The sequence below is a fragment of the Channa argus genome, chromosome 21 (assembly GCF_033026475.1).
Source record: "Channa argus isolate prfri chromosome 21, Channa argus male v1.0, whole genome shotgun sequence".
Lineage (NCBI taxonomy): Eukaryota > Metazoa > Chordata > Actinopteri > Anabantiformes > Channidae > Channa > Channa argus.
Genome location: NC_090217.1, coordinates 9,295,438 through 9,319,115, shown reverse-complemented (window position 1 = coordinate 9,319,115; position 23,678 = coordinate 9,295,438). Strand labels below are relative to the sequence as shown.

General features: G+C 40.0%; 1 protein-coding gene across 27 annotated transcripts in view; it reads left to right on the top strand.

Moving 5' to 3' along the window:
* cacna1c (calcium channel, voltage-dependent, L type, alpha 1C subunit) overlaps window positions 1-23,678 on the top strand; it is a 177,056-nt gene that overhangs the window by 27,118 nt on the left and 126,260 nt on the right. The gene's annotated exons all lie outside the window — the stretch shown is intronic.

Here is a 23,678-nt window from a genome sequence, read left to right as displayed (position 1 = left end):
ACTGTAATGTAAATTTGCTCATGCTGAGAGCAGGGGCAAGCCATGCCTCCATGCTCCATGCTGCTCCATTTGTCGGAGCACCTGTCAGCTTCAGTAAAGACAGCTGTGCTCCATCTAAACCCTTTACTGTCAGACAGACAAGGGAAGGGCACCTGGCACACTCTGGATGTGTCTGTCGCGTTTACTGACTCTGTCTGTTTTTTATGACACTCTCCTTTCATCTCTTCCATCTTGAGCTTGAACTGTCACATTTTCTATTTCCTCCTCTCGTATAGAGGTTTACAGGTTTATTTTATTGTTGATGCATATGTCCGCAACTGGCAAAGTGTGAACACAAGGCTAGTTTTTGACCTTTTGTGGAAAAAAGTTTCCTTTAACTTACCACTGTTTTAGGAGAAAATTAAATTTAGCTTCAGCTACTTTGGCACCTACCTGCTTTATTATCTTCTCACTAAACACACTGTGTCTGTGTTTGAGTCACTTTTGAGTTGCAAACATGGGTGATGTTCATCACTAAAGCCAATCTGAGTCAGTGTGGACTTTGATTTGCTACTGACATAATTCATCTGGGGGGACTTTAGGGAGGCGCATTATGGTAGAAAAGACTGTTCTCACTGCTTACCAGCCACTGTTCTCCAATCCCCACGCATACACACTCCCACACACATGCTCAAACATCCACACAGGCAGTTTCCTCCAGTCGTGTTGCTCCCTCCTGGGATCGGTGTGAGCAGCTGTGCTTGCATTGCAGTTGTAGTAAAACTGAATTCTCTCCTAATTGACCTGCCTGCTAAAACAAATGAAAAAACAAAACAAAACAAAAACAGCGTGAGAGAGAAGGAAATGTATTTAAGTCAAATATGCACAAACATAAATAGAACTTTCAAAATGACAGATACAAAGTCGATTTATTCCAATTCTGTTGAGTAGAGCCACTTTAATTTGATTAGTTTTTAGTTTCTTGTCTTTTTATAATTAAATGGGGATATAAACCTCACTATTTGCATATATAAAAAATCATTCAGATCAGTGTGTTTATGTCATAGAAGCAGTCATGTACACAAAAAGTGAATAACGTGTACACAGTTACTTTGTTTCCTCTGTTTTTATTTTCTTTTTTCACTCCTGGAGACACAGAGATGAGAAAGAGACACCACAGCAACAGCCCGCTGATGGATTAAAGACTTTAATGGGAACAAAAGTAATACTTTGTCTCTCTTCGTGATAATGTTACTGTTTATGTCAGCTCCCATACTGTACAGGCATACATTCAACTGATCCAGGCTGTCAGTCACTCAGCTACACTGCAGGAATCCAACATGGAGGCTTCTTCCCCGGCCTTCACTGCATCACCGTAGTATTAACGAAGGATAGACGCAGAGTTTCCCCCGTGCCCCTCAATCATCTGTGTTAATCAGCACCGTGTGGAGCCACTCCACATTCATTACTCCTTGATTAACCCATTAATTATGAGCAAACTCTGTTCTATTGTCACAGAACAATACAAGTGTGTGTGTTTGTGTTCATTAGTTATTGCTACCATGTGTTCATGTATAAGTGCACACATTGGCATTGAATTGATACATAAAAGTTAACTTTAAGCAAAAAGTATATGTATGGAAATGTAGTTGGTTTGTGTGTGTGCATGTGTGTGTGTATGTGTGCGTGTGTGTTGAATACATTATTAAGCAAGAGTGGATGTAATTTGCGGTGGGGTAATAGAAAGTGGTCATGCAGGCAGGTCTAGCCGTGCATTACAAATCAATACAGCTGGCCTGCTTGTTTCTGAAGGTGACATTCAGCTCTGTGCACTTCACCTGGAAAGATGTGTGTATGAGGGTGTGTCATTTTTCACCTTGGTTTTGGGAACTCCTGCAGACAGAGAATCCATGATTGAAATCCTTGATTTGAGTGGACTGTTTGCCGGAGCTTTCTCAGGAAATTATTTTGCAAGAACTATAGTGCTTGTAATTCGCTTTTTGGACACATTTCAAGGATTGGTAATGATTATTTATTCAGTTATTACTTTGTGATTTCTAAACATAATATTAGCTGGGGAGATGTGTATATGCCCCCTAAGAGTATCCCCTGCTCTATGTTCAGCCTTTTGACAAAGAGTGCTGGCCCCAGTTGGATTCTTTGTGAAATAATTGAACCAGCGGAGTAATCAATCTTTCCATTTTCTGCTGCATTGTCAGAGTCTGGGTAACAGCAAGCAAAGGACAATAACCAGACAATGTCATATCTTTCTCTACCGTCCAGCCCTTTAACTTTTCTTGGGGGGTCCTGAGAGCTTCCCAGGTTACATAATGTACTGATCTGCCTTGATTTGTCCAGGCTCTTTCAAACATAGAGGAGCCTCTTCTGGATACCAGAGGTGCTTGACCTGACCGCTAAGAGCGTGCTCTGACACCACGTGAAGGAAATTCATTCGAGCTATTTGTACACAGTTACAATTTAAAGCTCCTGACCACAGAAGAGGAGTGGGATGCAGATGACAAACTTTACTGTCAGACCTATTTTGCTCTTCTTCACAGTCTGAAATGTGACCTTCTTCACTTGTGGGACCAACTATGCCACAGAGACCCGATAATCTCAAAAAGCCAGAACATCTAATTTGGAATCATTACTGTATTAGACTGGAACTTTTCTCCTAGATGAGCACTAACCCACATGTATGGAGTAGCAGAATATTTTAAAAGCACCAGAAACTGGCTAATTCTCACATAGCACACAGTATGTCACCACTGCACACATTTGTTTTTTCCTTCTGTCTTACTTTTGCATCTTTCACTCCATTTATCTCTTCTTTTGGTCCTTCTCATCTTTATCCATGTTATCTTTACTCTTCCCATCTCTTTTCACCACCCTGTTTTCTGTCACTTCTCCCTCTCTCCTCTCTCCCATCTTTGTCTTTCTCTGTAGCAGTGGATTATTTTTGGGCTGCCTGGTTAATTTCAGTAGGAAGTCAAGCTCAGTGCCAAGGAAAGTGGAACGCATATAAAGAAGCCAAAAGACAAACTGAGACATCAAACAGCTTCTCGTCTTTTTCTTTCTTCAGCCTCTCAGCAAGACACTGTGTTCAATCTTTGTCTCCAGAATTGTTGTGCGGGTGTGTGTGTGTGTTTGAACTTGTTTGTGGCTAAATAATGTAATTAAATTGTCATCTCTGCGGCACTGACAGCTTCAATCCCAACATCAGCTAATGTGTCCATCAACTGCTGTGCAACACGCTAAAGTGTCCTTGAGCAAGACACTGACACTGCACCTAATCACTGTAATTTACTTTATGCAGGAGCGTCAATTAAACGTCTCAAATGAACTCCAAGAGTTTTATCATCTCTACAAAACCGTTTTTGTTTTTACTCAGCAGCACCAAACTTTGAGATGTGAGAAATGCATTTGTTTATGATGCTGATAAATGCCAGTGAGCCAGTCAACAGTTATTAGAGTGGTCTGAGAGCTAGTGTGGAGACAGCAGATTGTGCTTTATTACAGGCCAAAAGGCACTTATTAATTTAATAACAGCTAATGGAAAGATGACATCTGTATGGGTAGTGTATTAATGTATGTGTGTGTGTTTTAGTGTCAGAGCATTGTTTTGTGTGTGTGTGTGTGTGTGTGTGTGTGTGTGTGTTTATTCCCCGCTGGTTAATGCTAGCTCTGCTCACGGCTGTGGCTCTGCATGAGTAAGATTTACGCTGTGTGCTACACTGACCCAGCTTATTAGAAGCTCTAGAAATGTGTGTGTCAGTTTAAAGTGTGTACAGTATGTGTGTGAATGACAGCCACAGGTTACACTTTAGATGGTCTTTGTATGTAGGCGGCACATGATCAGCTAAAGGGGGAATATGCTGCAGGACACACACACACGAACACACACACACAGACGCACAGACTATCCTCTTGGGCAGGTCTGACTCACACAGTCTATTCTCTCTCTTTTACTTGGTGACTCACAGAGAGGTAGATTGCCCTCAGGTGTCATGGCGTAAGATGAATAATTCACCCCAAGGACCCCTTTACCCATCTCCCTCTCTCTGCCCTTTGTCTCACCCTCTCTCTGTTACCCAGACTGGCTTTTTGGACTGTATTTCTCCTCCCATAATTAGTCTCTATGTGTGAGGGAAGTGGCAGCATATGTTGCACAGAATCAGACAGAAAGAGGCAGAGGGAAAGAGAGAGAGCTTCAAAGATTATAAAGCCCAAGGAAGAACAACGGTTAAAAACTAACAAAAAACAAAAACCTTGGACATAAGAAGCAAGTTTAGGTTAGAAACAAGATGAGAAACAAAATGCGAGACAAGACTGGAGAGGGACTGTGTGTGCATACAGCAGATGGTAAAGTTCTCAGTCTCTCTCTTGAGAAAAGCCTGTCGGGCCAGAAGACCTGGTAACCAAGAGAAACTAAATAAATGCTTGCAATTAAATACCAGTGCCAACATACTGTAAAGGAAGAGCTAAAGTATACAATATTAACAACAGAGCCAGTTGATGTTTGGATGGTTGTAAAAATATACATTTACAGTCTCAAGTAGGCAGTGATGCAGCTGGATACTTTTGGAATTAGTATGTCACTCTGGATGCTTGAGCCTTAGAAGAACCTAAGCATTTGCAAGTACTGTAGTCAGAATTAGGTGTGATCAGTGTTTGCAAGAGGTCAAACAACATAGCCTCCTCATTTATTTCAATTATCATACTGCGTTGGCACAGTGGGAGTTCACAAATAGTACTGCATCATCTGTTAGTGCAACTCACTGCATTTGCAAACCAAAGAGGTACAAGCTTAAAAGAAGTTAGACACGTCTCTCTGCTGTAGGTACAGTATAGGCACAGTAGATTGATTTAAAATGAGGATGACAATCTTCTGCCCCTTCACACAGGCCCCTCCATTATTTCCCTGCTTTACATTCACACAGTTACACACATTCACAACTGGGAGCTTCTATTAAGCTTGTTGTGTGCTGCGATTTCTGGTCGTGGCAAGTCATTGACATCATATTAGTAGTCACTGTTTGTACCAAGTCACTGTGCATATGAGCTAAATGTCGAAAATGTTTTAACTAAATAACCAGAGATAAGAATGATGCTAAGCAGCAATGACATCTCTTATTCCCTCTAACTGAGATCATTTTGTATCAAAATTTTTATACCTTCACAGACAGGTCTTGTCTGCGATTGGTCTATTCGGGATGATCTGCTGTTATTGAGGTCCCATTTTGCATTTTTAACACTTTAACTAAAATGACAAATATGAAAGCGAAGATAGGATAAAAATATCAGTTTGGACTACTTAAGATGCTATTTCAGTCAGTTTGCATTTCACCTTAGCTTTGAAAACACTTGAAAAGCCTGCTCTGTCATTTCTCATCCTCATTCACTCAGGGATAATCTGAAAATGAAAGCCTTTTCTCTCTCTATCCGACCTTGGATACCCAAACATGTGCACGTTGCTGCAAATCCACAGCAAAAAGAAACACGGCCGCATGCAGCACAATGCAACGTTGTGGGTAAAAGCACCGTCTAACGGCAGTAAAGAGGACAGAGAAAAGCACTGACAAAACTAGAGATTGTTCCTTCCATCAAACTTCACAGATTTTCCTCATTCTGTCAGCGAGTTCACCAAGTTCACTTCCTGCCTGACGAGGTCACATCCTCCCTGCTGTGACATGATTGGGTGACCAGGTACCATCCTCTCCTACCGCCACATGCTTAGAAGCACGCACGCACACACACACGCACACACACACACACACACACACACACATGCTTCTCTTCTCTTTCTGTCTCTCTCTCCTCACTCATTTCTCCACCAGTATCCAAAAATACCTTTAAACCCAATTAGTGGAATTAATTTCACTTATAGCAAGTTAATTATTTTGTGATGGATTGAAAAAATGAGGAGGTGAGGAAGAAAGGGAATAGAGGAGGACAATGAAAAGAGCAGAGAAACCTGAGAGGAGTCCTCAGGGGAGAGCTAAACTTAGTCTCTCGCTCTTCCGCTTGTTCTTTATCCAATCTGTTTGTCTCACTTTCTGCCTGTCTGTATTTGTTTTTCCCCTGGTCTATCTGTCACTCAGCCTTTATTTGCTGTAACGATCCATCAAATATTGATAAATCACAGCAACAAAGGGTATTATTTATTGCTTGTTAAAAATGACACATTACGAGTGACGTTACAGGAGGTACAGACAGTTGCTTAGCTGCAGGACAAAGACTTTTAATGACATTTATGCAGAGATTTTTACCTACACGGTGTGTGTTGGTGTCGAATGTCACACATCACAAGACTAGTAATGCTTTAAAATAGATATTTGCTACTGCAAATGGCCTGCAGAAAATATTGCTCAAACTATGCAAATTAAAGAAAATTATAACGTGTTGCAATTAGGTTTTTAGATATAGATATACTATATATAAGCCTCAGTAACAGGTTTAGGGCCAATGTTTTTAACTTTTCAATGAAAAACTATTTTGACCAAATATGAACACAGTACAGTTGTTTTTTGGGGGGCTGAATGGTTGGGAATATGCAATTAAACCACTTGAAAAGAAGACAAACATGATTTGTAGGAATGTCAGTAGACAGGAAGTGCAGAATCATCAAGAACTGACTCAATCTCAAAGAATCTGAGCTGATCTCATAGTGGTTAAACACCTTCTGTACCACATGTGTTGAGTTGACTTTGAGGAAGCCATGTGTTTAACAGTAGCACACCTAACAAACTAAACATCCTGTCTTCTTTTTCAGTCGTCAGATAACAATTTTGTCACTTAAAACTCTAAGTATGTTAATATTTCTCGTATATACCTCAAACACCACCCTTTTCCTGGACGCTTTTCAACTTTCAAGTCTCTGACCACATCCTGTGGTCAATAAATTTTACATTAAACTAAACAGATTTTAACTTCCAACAGCAGTGAGTCTTGCACAGGGTTGTGTGTGCACGTGTGTGTCAGACGCTTCCCGTAGCACCCTGGGTTACACTCAATGTTGCTCTGAGGAGAGGATGCTGAGGTTTAGAGAGTGGAGGTCACAGTGGATGTTGAGGTTTAGTTTGGTGTGCAGTTGCATGAGGATGGTGACTACACACAGACACACACATACACATACACACACACACACACACACACACACACACAAACCTAGTGAGAGAGACGACTTTTATTTTCCTGTTGCTCTTCTGAACCTTCCTTTAAAGCTGATATTCGATCAGCTTGCTATGTGTAGCGACAAGATTTGACCTTCGTGTGCTGCATCCACTGCTCTACAAAGCTGACAAGATGATGCTGAGCAAGGCCTTACGTACACACACGCGCGCACAAACACACACCAAACCCTCCATGTACTCAGCCTTTGCACAAGACAAGACAGAGCAGATAAGTGTTGCATACATGGAAGTCATACTGTGACCAACCTTAGCATTCCCCTGAGCAGAGGAAAAACGATTGTGAATGGAAAGACCATTATGCAGTAAGAACTGCTATGGTGTACTCTGGTGCTTTCATAAACAGCGAGCTTCATGCTCTCTCCTTTTATGAATTTTTATGTTATGGTGAATCATTGCTTTCAGTTCTATGGAGCAGATTTTATCTCATTAGGTAACTGATGTTTACTTCTCTCTTTTTTTAGGCCTTCGCAGTAGTCTGTGGTTTTCCCTGATTTTGCTTCTCTCCCCCCTCCCACCATCTCACTCTGGGAATGCTTCCAGTTCAAAGTGCCACATGGCTTCCCAGTATTCCTGATTTTTCCGAATGGAAGTGTCGAATTCCCGTAGAAAGGCAGCTTGTTCATACCATTACCGCTTTAGTCCAGGAATGCCTCTGGGAAATGCTTCAGCCTGTGTGTGTGTGTTTTTATCAGTTTCCCCATTATTTAAACAGTACCAAATCTTGACAAGTAGAAGAATGTAAAAGCACACAAAAGCACAGAGTAGTATAAACTTTAAACACACACGTAGGCCTCTGTACAGTGGAGAGAGGGTGAGATGGCTGAGCTGATGGCGCTTCAGTCTAAATGTTTACAATGGGATCCTTTGGTTACGAAAGGAGGAATGCAGGAGAGAAAGAAGTCTGTTCGTGGCCAACTATCTAATAGCCTCATGACTCAGAAGTACTGGCAGTCATGAGGTACAATTGTTCTTTCTGTGTGTGTCTCTGTGTGTGTGTGTGTGTGTGTGTGTGTGTGTGTGTGTGTGTGTGTGTGTGTGTGTGTATGTGTGTGTGTGTGCTTACAAGCCTTGCACATGAGCGGTAAATAAGAAATCACTTGCTGTTTATTTAAACATCCAACCTCCAAACCATTTACTCACACACACATTCTGTACACTACTCACACTGACACACTGCGGTTTTCCTTTCGTTCCTCTCCCCGAACACTGTGAAAATATGTATACACATGGACATGCACGCACCTTCAGGCAGGGGGTATTTGGCTTTGGCCCTCGACACAGTGTGTGTTGAAAGTGCTCCAAAGAGACTCGTTTCATACCAATGTGATCTGCTCACCATGACCTGTAGCCTCCTTCTGATCATCTATGACAACAACGTTTGCATGCGTTTGTGTGTGTGTGCAGTTAAGTGGTCAGTAATGTTTTGTACATATGATGCTTGTGTTCAGTTTAGTTAAGATATGAAGAATATCTATACCGTTAGTTAGATGCAGGTATAAAGTTAAATGTTTTATTTTTTTGATCTGCTTATTCATACGTGCTTGAAGTCACAAATACACTCACTGTATCACAACCAGTGGCTACTCTTAGTTGGCATTTCCTTTACCCTTGCAGTGACCAAATGATGCTGAATGTTGAAAATAACATCTCCTTTTATGTTTTTATCTGTGCATGTGTGTGGGTCTGAAAGTACACCATGTGTTTGAAGCAAAAGGTTACTACCGAGTAAAATGTGAAAAAACGAAACCAGCTACTAAACGTCAATTACACAGGGTGGGGAGTGGTTTGCCAGAAGTGTGGTGTGACTGCTGTAGCTGTGTTGGAAAAGACGACAGTGTGGCAAGAATAGTGTGACACAAAATAAAGAAAGAGAATCGCGAAAAGATAAAAAAAAGGGAAAGTTAGATGTGCAACAAAAGAAAGATGATGCTAGTGGAGTGGATGACTCATCCGTAAGCTAGTGATTCCTCACAGACACACACATGGAGCACACAGAAATACACACAGAATCGTGAATGTTTTTACACACACACACACACACACACACAGACACACCGACACACACACACACACACACACACACACACACACAAATATTTAGTCATACACTTAAACACATTCGCACACCCATTCATACACATACCAGTACACCAGTCATCCATTAGCATGATACTGATTCACTGAGACATGCATGTGGGTTCAGCAGCTTGTTCCTAATGAGCCAAAATGGCCGCTGCCACGCCACAGTTTCAAGGCCGGAACAGGGAGCAGCCCCAGGGGCAGAGAAACTGGGCAATAGGAAGAATCAGAGGGCTGGTCTTAAATGGAGCTCATTAGCTCATGGTAGCCATGAGAGGTCCCTGCACACTATGGAGCAACAGACACAGATGCACACACACAGACACACAGTCTGGCATGCATGCAAACACAGACGGATTGTCTTGTGTACATACAGTATGGGCACACACAGGCACACATGAGTGCTTCTCAGTTATTTTTACAAGAGACAAGAGGTAGAGGGACGTGTGAGTGGAGGGCAGAGAGAGGAAAAGGGAGCCAAAGGAGTGGGGCAAGCAGAGAAAAAGTGGTGGTGAGTTTTTTGTTGGAAGGGATGACTGGCAAGGTAGCAAGCTCTGCAGATGGCGCGGGCGTGTGTGTGTGTGTGTGTGTGTGTGTGTGTGTGTGCGTGTGTGTGTGTGTGATTTTTGCCAATCGTACCCCCTACCCTGCCTTCCCTGCATGTCCACCCACTCAACATATGTCCTTCTCTCCTGTCCTTTCTCTCTAAAGTCTTTCGTCCCCTCCTCTCTTTGTCAATAATTCTTCTCATCATCATCATCCTGATTATTTATTTTGCTATATCATTTCAACTAGTCTGTGCGAATATAAATGTGGGTGGTACGTGTGTATGTGTTGCAGAGAGTGCCCTTTGTACTTCACTTCAGAGCTTTCTGATGTATTTATATCTGTAAACACACACACACACACACACACACACACACACACACACACACACACACACACACACACACACACACACACACACACACACAAACTGTGTTTTTCACTCTACAGCCAAACTCTCATCAAAGGGGTGTTTGAGTTCTTCTTCTGTGGCTCAGGCCCCACATTTCCCAGTAGGGTGAGGGTATAAAGAGCAGGGATGGGCTGAGCTGTAAACCCAGCACCCAACTAGCCTCTGAACTATACATCTTAAACATCCCTCTTAGATGCTTAGTGTTTGTCAAACATTTTATGCTAACCTTATTTGTCGAGGAATTTCCCATGAGATTTATCATTTGTCTGCTCTACTTTGTCAGGATTTGCAGAAATGCACAGTGATCGCTGGTGAAACAGCAGCAAATGATGAATAAAACACATGGTATTTTTCTTTGCATTTGTTCTTTAAAGTGAGTCGATTTAGCTTTTGGCTGATTGTAAATGTCAGTGATGCTGTTAGTCTATGGTGAACACAGACATCACTGGTAACAACACACTAAAGTGCATGTTCAGTTCTCTTGAAGACAGAAAGAATCAATGAAAACTTTTCTTTTCACCGCTTTCAAAGGTACTTTCCAACACACTATGTATACTAATAGGCTTTTCATCCCTTTTCCATCAATGTGCTATGATTTGTATTGACACACTTTGGTGCCTTCCCAGTCATTTGCAGTATCCACTCAGCTGCTCAGCTGCCACTAAGTGGAGTGTGTCTGAGTGTGTATTTGAAAATCTTTCTATTGTGCATCTGGCAACAATTGGCAATTGTACTTCTGTTGGTGACAGAATACGAAAAAACGTGTGTGTCAATTCACTGCATAGACATGAGCAGAGGAGGTATCTGGTCTATCTGTTGGACCTAGTCGTGGTTGTATAAACTACATGGAGTTCAACCATTAAATGCCAGCATTAAAAGAAATCTGTTAGCAAAGGTGAATGTCCATACAATATGCTGGGAAGATGACGTGAATAGTTCAGTTCGAGTTTGGAGTCGTTGCTGCAGGAGACCTCGCTTCCTCTCTGTATGGCAACTAATGTTATATTAATACATAAAACTTTAAATTCATCACAACTTGTAGCCTTTATTTTCCAAATATTATTCTTATGGCTTTTAGCCAGTGATGGTGGTAAAGATAACTGACTAACACAAAGAGTGACATTCAACAAAGTGTCTGGGGACATTAATTGGTGATGGCATTTTAACGTAAGCCATAGCTGGTCACAAGTTGGACCCTCTGAGTGCTTTTGATTTACACATATTAAAAGGTCATTGACATTTCATCCAGCAGACTTACCAATCGCATCTTGTGAATCAAGGGATCTAATTACAGTTGCTGCTGTTGCCTATTTTATCACATGTACTTGAAAAACTCTCAACCCATGAGCTACGTTTTTTTAAAAAGATGTTTTTATATTACCAACTGTCTGTTGCACAATTTAAATTAAAAAGGTGCTTAGTTCCCACCTCTCTCCCCATGGCCCCACATCTCCTAATGGGCGATGTGCAGGATGGGTAGGGCCTGAGTCATAAACCTAACTCTCCCTCTGAGACTGTGACGATGCTAGACTGTGGAGCTAAACTCTGAGAGCACATTCATTAGTGTTTTATTGCTTTGTAGTCTCGTCAGTTAATCACAGGCATGCTCAGAGACATGCACACACTCTGCACAGGTCCAAACACAGCTACACTTGGAGGATTGTACAGAACAGAGACACGTATTCCATGTCTTCTTCGCTTTGAAACACAAAAAAGACTTTACCACACATGTGCTTCATTTGATGGCTCCCTGATGTGTTGTATTTCAGACTCAGACTACAACTTCTCTCCAGGTCTGTATATTTGCTGCTGTGAGAGCTCTCTTTTTTCTCTATTTCTCTCTCTCTCTCTCTCTCTTTCTCTCTCTCTCTTCCTCTCACAAACACAACACCCCACACACACACGCACACACACACACACACACACAAACACAAACACACACACACACTACATTATGTATTTGTACCTTCTTCAAGGGCACATATTGACTCAACAGTAAAATAGCATCATCTCAGTTGCCCTCTATTCCATAGATGAAGGTTTTATTGGCGGATTCTTAATAGTGGTTAATTGTAAATTTACTTTATAGTTTTTTAGTTTAAAACTTGTGTTTGTGGTGGATGTTCGAATAATGTTTCCAGAAAGATTTTACTGTGTGTTCTTAATGACTTTAGTAGCAGTCTAAAGTTGTTAACCATTTCACTACGTGTTCGATTTACAATGCAATATTCCAACTTTTTTTTCATATGTGCTGTTTTTCTTCACAAATCTAATCCACAACCACATAAAAAATTTTATATTGTCCACTAGTGCTTGAGACTCTTTCTTTCAATCCAGTCCTGCTTTTGAACCTCAAATTGCCGGATCCAAATAAATAAGTTGGCCTAGTTTGTTCATGTTTTTTCTTCTTCTACACAGTTGCTCAATCTTTTGATTTTTCTACACAAGGTGCTGATAATCAAAAAAGTGTCTTTTCATCAAGCTTTAAATGAATAAAAGGATGGGAGCTAAAGGAACTGGTCACAGGGCATAACTCTATGTAACAAAAGAAACAGATTTTAATTGGACGTTCTTGTGTTTATTTTCCTAATACTCAGAAACAGTGGCCACAGAAATAACACACAGAAATATCCTGACAAAGACTACAGCGGATGCACAATGTCAGTGAAAACACAAGATGTAAAGTGAATGAGACAGAACAAACAGCAGACTATAGTTTAACTTCACATTTAGTAAATCCAGTCACTCTGTGTTTTCAGGCAGAACGGTTACAGCAGCACAAAGGTAAAGTGACAGCACCAGTACATCAAGAGCTGCTCACGCTGAGCAGCAGCATAATCATGACCCCAGCTAAAAACCCATAACCTATAAGATACTGAATTAGAATGAGCATATCAACAACAAAACCCACTTGCATAACAAAGAGTTTTTTCCATGATGCCATGTCAGGAAACATGGCATCATTAAGGGAGATATAGGAGCATGAAACATGCAACACAAGGAATTTAGTTGTTTTCTAGTTTTGTGGACATTCACCTCTGAGTATTTTATGATTAATGATTGCTCTCTTAGCTAAAGGGCAAAGATTGGATACTGTATCTGATCTGAACAGAGGAGAATTATTTGATCTCTGATTAATGTTTTGTCAGTATTCTTATTTATGTATTTGTCCCTGCAAGACCACATGCAGGTATGAGTGATGACGGCTTCTGTAGGTAACTTCATTTAATAATTATTAGTTTTCTAACGGGACACCATCAGCGGTTGTTATGCACTTTCCTAAGCTTACTCAGCAAAATCATGTTCACATTATATGCGTATAGTACCATGAAAAACTAGTAACAATTGAAATGAAAAGATAGCACATTGAATGTGATGCTATGAAATATTAATTAGATTACCCCTCAGATACAATCAAAATATTGATTTTTGACTTGTTTTGGCTAAACTAACAAAAAGCAAAGTTTCCCACAGGAGACTGAGAATTAAAAATATCCCTATTTTGTTTATCAGACTACAGAGTGTTTGAATTTCTTTCCCCCTCAAATAAATATAAATGTCCCTTTGAAATGCCATTATAAACACCACCATTTTGTCATCCCTCAACAGTTGAGGCAGCAAAGCAGCAGTTCCCCACAAGCATGCGAGTTATGTATACACACACACACTTCGTTTATTTTTATCTACAGCATAGAACGTCTATTTCAGGAGTGACCAAATAACAGCAGCACCCCAGTAGCAATGGACATTGTTTATAGGATAAAAGTCAGCGATAGCAGTGTTTAAACTTAATCACAAATTGTTTGGTTTGTTATTAAGGGATTGATTTACTCTCCTAACATATAACTCTGCAATTCAAAGTCTTTTTTTGTCAAATACCCTGGTTTAATTCTCCTTTTGTTCAGGGTAACTAGTTTTAACAATGTTTACTACATCTTCATCAACGCACATTAATACCGTTCCACACACTCCGTCTTGGCAGCTGCCCACAGCTGTAACCACAGATTCCTACTGCTGGCTGCTGAACGATCTGAGTGGAGCAAATGAGGGTTACGTTCCTTGCTCAAGGGCATAAGGGGAGTGTTAGTTTCCACTTTCTCCATTGCAGATTTTCCTCGAATGTTGGAGCTTTTTTTAAAGTGTTACAAGTCCTGTCCTTTGTGCTCCACTTTAACCTCATGTTGACCCCGCAGCAACAGTTAGTAACAACAAGCTTTAACCACTTTGCTTCTTTCTTTTGAGACAAAGTTCCAACACATGGGTGGAAGATACAATTTACCATATGTGAATGTAAATGTAACAGTGAGATTTTAAAACATCAATCATCTCTTTATTAGCATGGCCAAACTGCAATGTGTATTAGTGGATCATATGCAAGGTCATACACAGATGTTCACATGAAACAATTTCTGTAAAAAGAATAGTTTCCTTTTTTAGAGGTGCTCAACTATTAGTTCAAAGGTAAAATTCTGCAGGGCACTGGTGGCCATGTTCATCCAAGTGCCTTTGCGGAGTGAGTTCATTTAATCACAAAGGCCAGTATGGCCCTGCAAATGTGGAGCATTAGAAAGGTTTCATGCTTGATTTTTCCATATTTTACCATCTAAGGGTGTGTTTACAAGATGACTTGAAGAAGTAAGCGACTGAGTGTGCAAATGATGGTTAGGTTTGCTGCCAAAATGGCAGTGCTGGAAGCCAAATTGTTCCTCAGCCTTTGGATTGTGGCTGCTGATATTGTCAAAGCCTGGCTGTAGAATTGATGCAAAAGCAATAATGCAACAATCAAACCAAAAGTTTGTAGGGAGGGAAATAATTTTTGGTTGATGGTCTGATGATGCTTGTAGTGTGAAGAGTACTGCAGTAGAGACAGAAACCATACCTAGTGCAGAGAGCTGACTGGAAAATGTCTTCATCTGTGTAAATATGTTAAAATGAAGCACTGTGGATCTGAAGAAGCAGATATGTTCTTGTGCAGAAAGAATGTGAGAAATAATACTGAATCATGCATTTAGGACATAACCAAGTGTGTAATTTTGTTTGATGATGCATATGTGCATTATTGACTTGGATGTGCTTGCATTACCACACGATCATAGCTATTAAGGACAATAAAGATGGTGCAATGAAGGCTGGGAGTCATAAAAAAGTGTTTGCTACTGACTTGTTTTAATGGTCTGCATCTTGTTGTGTATTCTCTTTCAGGCACTTTTTTCTGTAAAAAACATACATAGAGTTAGTGTCCAGGAACTTCTTGATTCGGTACCATTCAGGTGGCTCAGCTGGTTTAGCATCGGTGTAACCTTGCAGTGGTTAGACGTTTCATTCAGTGGGAATATATGTAAAGAAAACATACACAATTAATTCACCAGAAGGCACTTTAGATGAAAGTGTTATCTGAATGGCAGACATTACATTTTACTAATGTAAAGGGTGTATGTGAAGAGGGAAAGTGAACAGGGGAAAAAGATGAAGGTAGGGCAGATTAAAAAGCAAAGTGGTAGAATAAGAAGTACTGAGGAGAGGAAGAGAGGGATTGTTGCAAAGGGTAAATATAAGGGAAAGAAAGAAAGAAAACGTGCTTTGGATTACAAAAAGCAGTAGCACAGCAGTCAGACATATTTTCCCAGAAAATCAGTGGAATTTAGAAACATATTACAAGTGTTGTCGGTATTTTGTTGCATTTGACCACGAGCTCCATTTGTCAGAGTGCCCTCATACAGCAGAAACAGAGGCTGTTGGTTAATTAGAGAAAATTAGCTCGAAGTGTCAGCTAACCGACTGACATGTTCAGTAGAAAGAACCCAACAGAGATCATGACAATTATGATGTAAGGAACAACGCACGGAGCGAGACAGGTAGAAAGACAGTTTCTATCTGGGTTACACTGGCCTCACATCACTCCACTGCAGATGAATATTAATAAGTAGTTATTAATATCTGCTGCGTGTACTCTGTGTGTATGTGTGTGTGTGTGTGTGCGTGTGTATGCAAGGTCGGCATGGAGGCGCAATGTGAGCAAGCCTCCCTCTTCCTCTTGCTTCTTCTCCTTCTCCTCCTCTTCCACACAACCCTCATCTCTACCAGTTTTTGCTCTTCTCTCCACCTCCTCACACTCGCCCTGTTTTCTTCTGCATAATTTCTTTGTTTCTCTTCTGTCTCTCTCTCACTCAATCACTTCACCGGCACCACATTCTTTTTTCCTGCCTGTCACAGCTCCTTAGGTTTCCGGAAAGGATGCCAGTGCCATAGCTGGCACTAGTTTTGTCATCAATCAAAGCAGAGTGACTTAATTCTCAGCTATTTGTCATTTATTTGATACACTGACTCCGTTAGAATTATCTAAAGAATAAAGTGATCATGTCTCAGTCATATTTGTGCAGTGAAGTGTAGTCTTTGTATTTAAATATTATTTTGGAGTAGCAGCAATGGATTACAACAAGTCTACTTGTACTAAGAACTGACATCAACCGTGAAATCTGCTGTCATCATTCGCAGTGGCTTTTTCTGTGCATTACTTGATGATGACATTTCTTGGGTTTGACTAAGTTGGATGTCCAAAATTCTTTCCTTTTTTTTGTTTTTAATGGTGGGTTTTTAGAATTTTAAGCTTCTGTGCACTCTGATGTCCCCAGGAGCACCTGGATACCTGACCGGTTAGAGCACATCTTGGGTTTGGATTTGGCAGCGAACCTTTACTGCCTTGAACCTTTAATGTCATGGCCCATCATTTCCCTCATATTTCCTGACTACCCTTCACTGGCACATATCTAATAACTCCTTTTAAAAAAGCATAACTGAGAAGACACCCAACATTCGTATGGTTCTGGGGACCTTTGCTGCATGTCAAACTCTATCTCCCCCTGAAGTTTGTAATACAGTAAACAGTAACTGCCAAAACAAATTAGGAATTTTTACAGGTTTTAAACCCACTGCAGCACTGCAAGATTTAAACTAGTTACAGTCAGGTACTGCACACTTCAAAACAACATTTTAATGCCACATGTTTTAGATGGATTTAATAACTATCCCACCAGCAATGACAATTCACACTTTACCCTGTCAAGAAATAATAAGACCTAATTGGATTTGGCTCAGACTATCTAACTAGCAAGTTAAGAGCTGGTTCAACTTGACTTCTAAAGTATTAAACTGCTTAAAACCATGCAGTCTTATTTTTAGTTTAAAGTTAGAACTTTTTGGATTTAATAAATTTCATGGTTGTAACAATTGTAATTTAAATAGGGATAAATGGAAATTGGCTACATTTTACAATCCTCATGGGCTGTCTAGATTTAATTCCTGGAGCTGAGGCATTTATGTCAAATGCTGGCTTTGAGAAGATGTTTTAATGTTAAATCAAACAAATCCACAAATCCTGGAACAAATGACAGAAATTGCACATAATATACAGATATATAAACAATTCAAGAATTTAAAGCACTTCCCTGTGCTGCTAAGAGATAATCTCAGTCCTCCCTGACCCCTTGTGATAGGAAAAAACAATCAATCAGTGCCTCAAAAGTATGATTGACAGCTTCACTTCACTGTCCAGATAATAGTATAGTAATGTATATACAGTAAGAGGAATCTAAATATGATAGGATTTAAGTAGATTCTCCCTATTGTTTGACAGGGCAAAATGGAATAAATAACTATTACTGAAAGAGGCAGAGGTGTGTTTACTGCTCTGTGGTATTGAGATAAATGAGAAGCACTTTATTTTCAATGTGCAGTAAATGAACAGGAATGTACCTTGACAACAGGTTGTCCTTTTGTCCATTAATAGTAAATACTCTCTACAGTATTATAAGTTTTCCATTTGTTTTGCTGTCATGCTTGTTTAGTAAGCATGGAAGGTCCAATGACATTATTTGCCACTTCAGGTGTCTTTCCTCTAACTCTAATTGTGTGCATGTCTTGCTTTCACTGTTTGGGTTTGTGTCCGTGTGTGTGCATGTGTGTGTGTGTGTTAGTGCACTTTTATGTCAGCAAATACTGTAATCAGAGAGAGCAGGTGTATGTTTCTTTTCTTTCAGGGGAGCAGGTGCGTGCATATGTGTGTTTGTGTGTATATGTGTGTGTGTGTGCATCAAAGGGAGCAGGTGTGTCACTTTGGTGTGCTTACTTGGCCACATAATGCACACGTGTGACCAGACCAAGAAAGAGAAAAAGGAGAAGCATCCACACACACACACATACAAACGGTATGTAGCAAAGTAAAAATATACAAATCAGAGAAAACCACTCTCACTTTGCCTTTGGGTTTAAAAATATCTTCAATGTATGTTTGAGTGTGAAAGAGTCGATGACACATAAATGGGTTAAAAATAGTATTAGGCTCACAACCAGTATACTGTAAAAGAAAGAGTGAAAGGCAGCAAAAAAGAGTAGATAGATGGAGAAATAAATAGGGATAGATTAATGGAGGCAAACAGGAAGGGTACGTAGCGGAAAATGAAGTTGTCCACTGTTGGAGGGTCAATGGAGGGAGTGACAGTTATATAGATCAAGGGAAGGAAGAAAAGAGGGAGAAGAGCTGGTGTTTTGAGAAAAAATATGGAGATATATATGGAGGTATAAAAATTAGAAAAAAGCTGTAGGACGTAGACAGCGGAAAAGAAGGAAGGGAAGAAGGGAGACAGAGATGAATGAAGCATTTCACAATGGCAACAGGAAGGAAAAGAAGGATAAAGCAGATGCACAACTGGTGTGGTACAGTAGCAAAAGCAGATCGTCTTTCAAAAGACATGACAATTCAGCTGGGATGGCAGATGACTGGGCTGTTGTGTATGTGGTGTGTTTGTTCGTGTGTATTACTGTATTTTTAAACAGGCCGGAGAAAGGACCTTTGCTCAGGCCCAGTTTTCTGAATAAGAAAATGAAGATACGGACCAAGTAAATAGGATTTTTTTGGAGCTGTTTAAAGGTGCTTTATGTTTTTTCTGCCCCTGTATGTGTGTGTGTGTGTGTGTCGGTGTAGCAATGACACTTTTGAGGAGGGCTCAGCGTTTGCGGTGATAGCATCTCTCTCCAGCCTTTATCACTAAGTCGATACCAGCTCCACTGACTTCAGTTTGCATCACAGCTCATTACAGTCTGCAGTTGACTTCACACTGAAGTGTAGCTCACTTAAGTGCATTTCAGGTTCGACTAGAGTGAACATTCCCTGCTTTTACCACGCAGAGACTGATATAAGCTCTGTCCCTGTGCCTCACTGATGCATTTTTTCCTTTCCATAGTTGTACAAACATTAGTACTGTTTACACTTAGGTTCAATGAAAACACTTCATCATTGAACATTCAGTTGCAGTTTACACATCATTTTCATAATAATGTATATGGACATTGCAGACATATTCTATAGAATATCTCACAGGTGTTTTCAGTTATTCTGGCTGATTAGACACCGGCCAAGATTGAAAGCTGGCAGAGCTACATAAGGTCATGTGTACTAAATTTGTCCCACCCTAACGTTGCAACAAATTACAGTAATTATTAAACTGATGAGTGCAGTTTTACTGTATTTTTCTAGCAGAAAGTTTTAGAACTACAGTATTAGACCTACAGCTTGATTAATAAAGCACTAATTGCTCAAAGTAGTACTAGCATTACATATACAGTAAAAGCTGCATCCCTTGAAGTACTGTAACCAGCGGATGACTTAAGTACCATGGAAACCCATTCTCACTGTCTGCATTCACGGGAACATTAAGAAAAACAAATTACTGTTAAATATGTAGTCATATGATGGATGGGTAAATTATTGGCTTATGTCACTCGTGGTTAAGCCCTTGACCCATTTTTCCTCATATACCTTCTTTCCCTCATTTTTCTGTCCATCCTAAATTGTAATCCCCTCTTCCATTTTCTTCTGCACTTCCTCATCTGTTTGTTTCCTTCTTGTTTATCCCGTTTGTCTGTCCTCTCATCATTCCTCTCCTTTCTCGTACTGTACAGTATATCCACCTCCCTCCTTCCTGCAATGGTTTATCCTCATCCTCTTTCCATTTCTTCTTCCATTCATTCATCCTTCCTTTCTATTCCTCTCCCCTTTAGTCAGAATCACATTTCCACAGGCTGCAGTTTTTCTCCCCCAGCAGAATAAAGAGCTACTAATATAATTATAGTCAATCAAACACAGTCAGCACACACACACACACACACACACACAGATTAGTGCGCTCAGTATTAATAAAGTTTTACTTGCCTCTAATCCACTTGTTCATTCAGCACACACACACATACACACACACATACAAACACATACTCTCAGCAGGACACACCCAGGGAGAGGAATAGGCAGTGTAAGATAAACTGATCACACAGCAGTACAATATGCTGAATGTGATTATTTGTGTGTGTGTGTGTTTCTGTGTGTGTATTTGTGCATGTGTTTGTGAAAGATTGTGAACAAAAGAGATAGATGATGGGCAACAGCGGTCAGGAAGCAGATATTAACTCACTCTGGAAGCGATGGTGGAGGGAAAGAGGAATGTATTTCTGGAACAGTGAATCATCTGGGACAGTACAAGAAGCAGTGTGTCGGAATGTGCTTTCATGCTCATATACAGTAGGGGCTTATATGTATGTGGGCTGTATGATATAGTAAAGTCAGTTATTGACATCTTGGTTCTCTGCTTTTGGAACTCATATAAGCTCTCAAAAATCAGGATGAGAGAAAATGAGGAATCTCTAGTTCCATCCTAAGTAATGAAATGCTCCAAATTGAAACCACAGTGATATTCCCCATCAGGCACATCTGCATCCGATACCAGGTGACTTCATTGCTAGTGAATGTAAAGAAGACCTCCTTCTGGGCATTGGGGCTCTGCACAGCTCCTAAATATTTCCAGACATATCTGAGTTGTTGTTTAGTCTGTGCATTGTTTAAGATAAACCTAAGGGCATTAAAGTTTTATTGTAACTATAATAAAAAATTATTACGTTTATTTACTTAGCACTTATCCAAACAAATATTACAAGGGCCTTGGAATTAAACAGGAAAAAGAACAACTATGACAATAAAGCAGCAAACTGCAATATAAATAAAACATGGCATGGCATAAAAGTCAAAGTTGCTGAGTGTATTAACCAATATCAGATATAAAACTAAAACTAAAATTATTTAAAGGCCATTTCATGAAAATGAGTTCTTCAGACAAACCAAGGTGCCCTGAGCGGAGAGGCTGTTGTCCCCTCATCTCTGTTAGCGGGTCACCCTAACAAGCAGACTCCTGTCTGGCTCCAAGGCTGCATAGGAGAACGCCGAGCAAGGACATGTAAAATCTGTATACTGTCACTATTAGGAACAGATGGTGCTTAACGTTACTTTTTTCTTACAACAATTACAACAAACTCCACACCAGGATAAAATTTTTTTTTGCGCCGATAGCGCTGACGTCGCGAGCGTTAGCTAGTTTGGAAGGACTGCTTCGTCATGGCTAGCTTGGTGCACATGCTGGTGGCGAGGGCTTATCGGTTAGCCGCCGCCAAAAGACGGAAAATATGCCTTCTGGTAAAACTAAAGATGTCCTGTTATTCGTTTATTTATTTTTTTGGTTGTCTTTAATAATTTTTTGCATATCTTCTGGAGCGGTGCGTCAGGTCTTTGAGGGAACAGTTGAGCTCACACCCGATAGCATAACATGTGCTACATGATAAGTTAGGAAGCTAGCCTTGGTTGGCTCGCCTGGTTGCAGTCAGCTAACCGCTTCCCGTGTTTAGCCACCCCATCATTTATGTCTGCAGGTGTCATGATAACGTCAGACCATGTGTTATAGGCAAATTAAGAGGCGTAATTGTGTTACACCAGTGAAATAAGTGGTTTGAGTGCCAAATTAAATTATGCTTTTTTTATGCTTGTTTCATGAACTAAAATTTCCCAGGTACAATTTCTCCACTCTGTGTCCATAGGTCGAACATCAACCTTTAGTTCGAATGAGTAGCTACTGGAAAATAAGGTGTAAAAGTGTAAATGCATATTTAATCAAGATTATATATTCTTGTTAATATAATATAAAGTTTTCAAATATGTATTACGCATTAAATCACTTTCAAGTTGTTGCTACATACTTTGAACAGAATAATGCTGCCATTCAAACCAATCTGTCAGCCTGTTCATTTGATGAGAATTAGTGCTTCAGCGGTTGGGACAGTTTGTTTGTCATCTATTGATAGATGTCCTGTAAGAAACTACAAGTCAATAAAAGGTGTAGAGGCCAGAGGTCATAGACCAGAGGTTGGGGTGTAAGCTGCTTAATTGCTGAGCAGGTGCTTTTGTGATTTAAATCCCACCTGACTTTACAACATTACTTTTGGGATAATACGTGTCCCAGTGTTGCAGCTGCGTGATTATTAACATGTAAAGACAACTAATCAGGATTTGATGTGATGGAGTGTGAGTGCATGTATAAAAACCAATAGCTGTGAAGTGAGAGGAATGGGATTTCAGTGGATATTGTAACCCCCTTGTAATCGCACTAAGCATACAGGATAAGCATATCTCTCTCTGCCTCCTCTGTCTAACCCCTGCACATCATTTTCATTTTTTCCTCTTTTTCACCCTTTTGGTTTCGTTGTGGATTAACTTTACAGGGGCTCATGAAGTTTATACCATTTTTCAAATGTAGGTTTGTACTTTATGGGTTTTAGTGAACTTGACATTGGGAATCACCTGACAGTAGGTCAGATTGGATGTGTACATTTCCAGATTTCTGCATATTGACATGCGACAAAAAACACTGATTAAAGTAATATTTACATTTAACTGCCACTGCTAAGATAGATCTTGTTTCCACATGCGGCTGCCAGTGCTAAAACATGCATTGAGTCTGATGCATATAAACTTACTGTATATAATTCAGTGCCAAGAGTCAGTACATTTCTATAGTATTTGTTACAGCGTACATTTACATGTATGCGTCACATGATTATATACATTAAGAAATGCTGTTCTACTCCATTGTTAGACTTAGTATATATTTTATGTGCGGTTGCATGATTGCCTTTAAATTAATATCAATTACAACACAAAGCTAACACAACTGTCCAACACAACTGTGTATTTTTTGAATCCTTTTTTACATGTCAGAGGGAAAAGGAAGCTGACAGGATAATATAACTGTCTTTAATCTGGCTAAGCATACAGTATGGATAATCTGCACTCTTACTCGCTTCTCATTCCTACTATTTGTCTGGATAATACAAATAGATGCATGTAAGGTCACTGAGATTTTTGTCATTTCTCATCCTTCTGTTTTATTCTACTCTGAACATTTATCTGCCATTTATCTGGAACCCTGCCATTAGTGCTCCACAATCAATGCTTTCATTTGACAAGTGACATAAGATTTCTAGACACTTGACTGCATGAGTATGTTGTTGGTGTATGTCAAATATTTTATGTGCATGTAAATGGAGAACATACTATTTATAATATGCAATGGAACTAAACATTCATAGTCATAGAA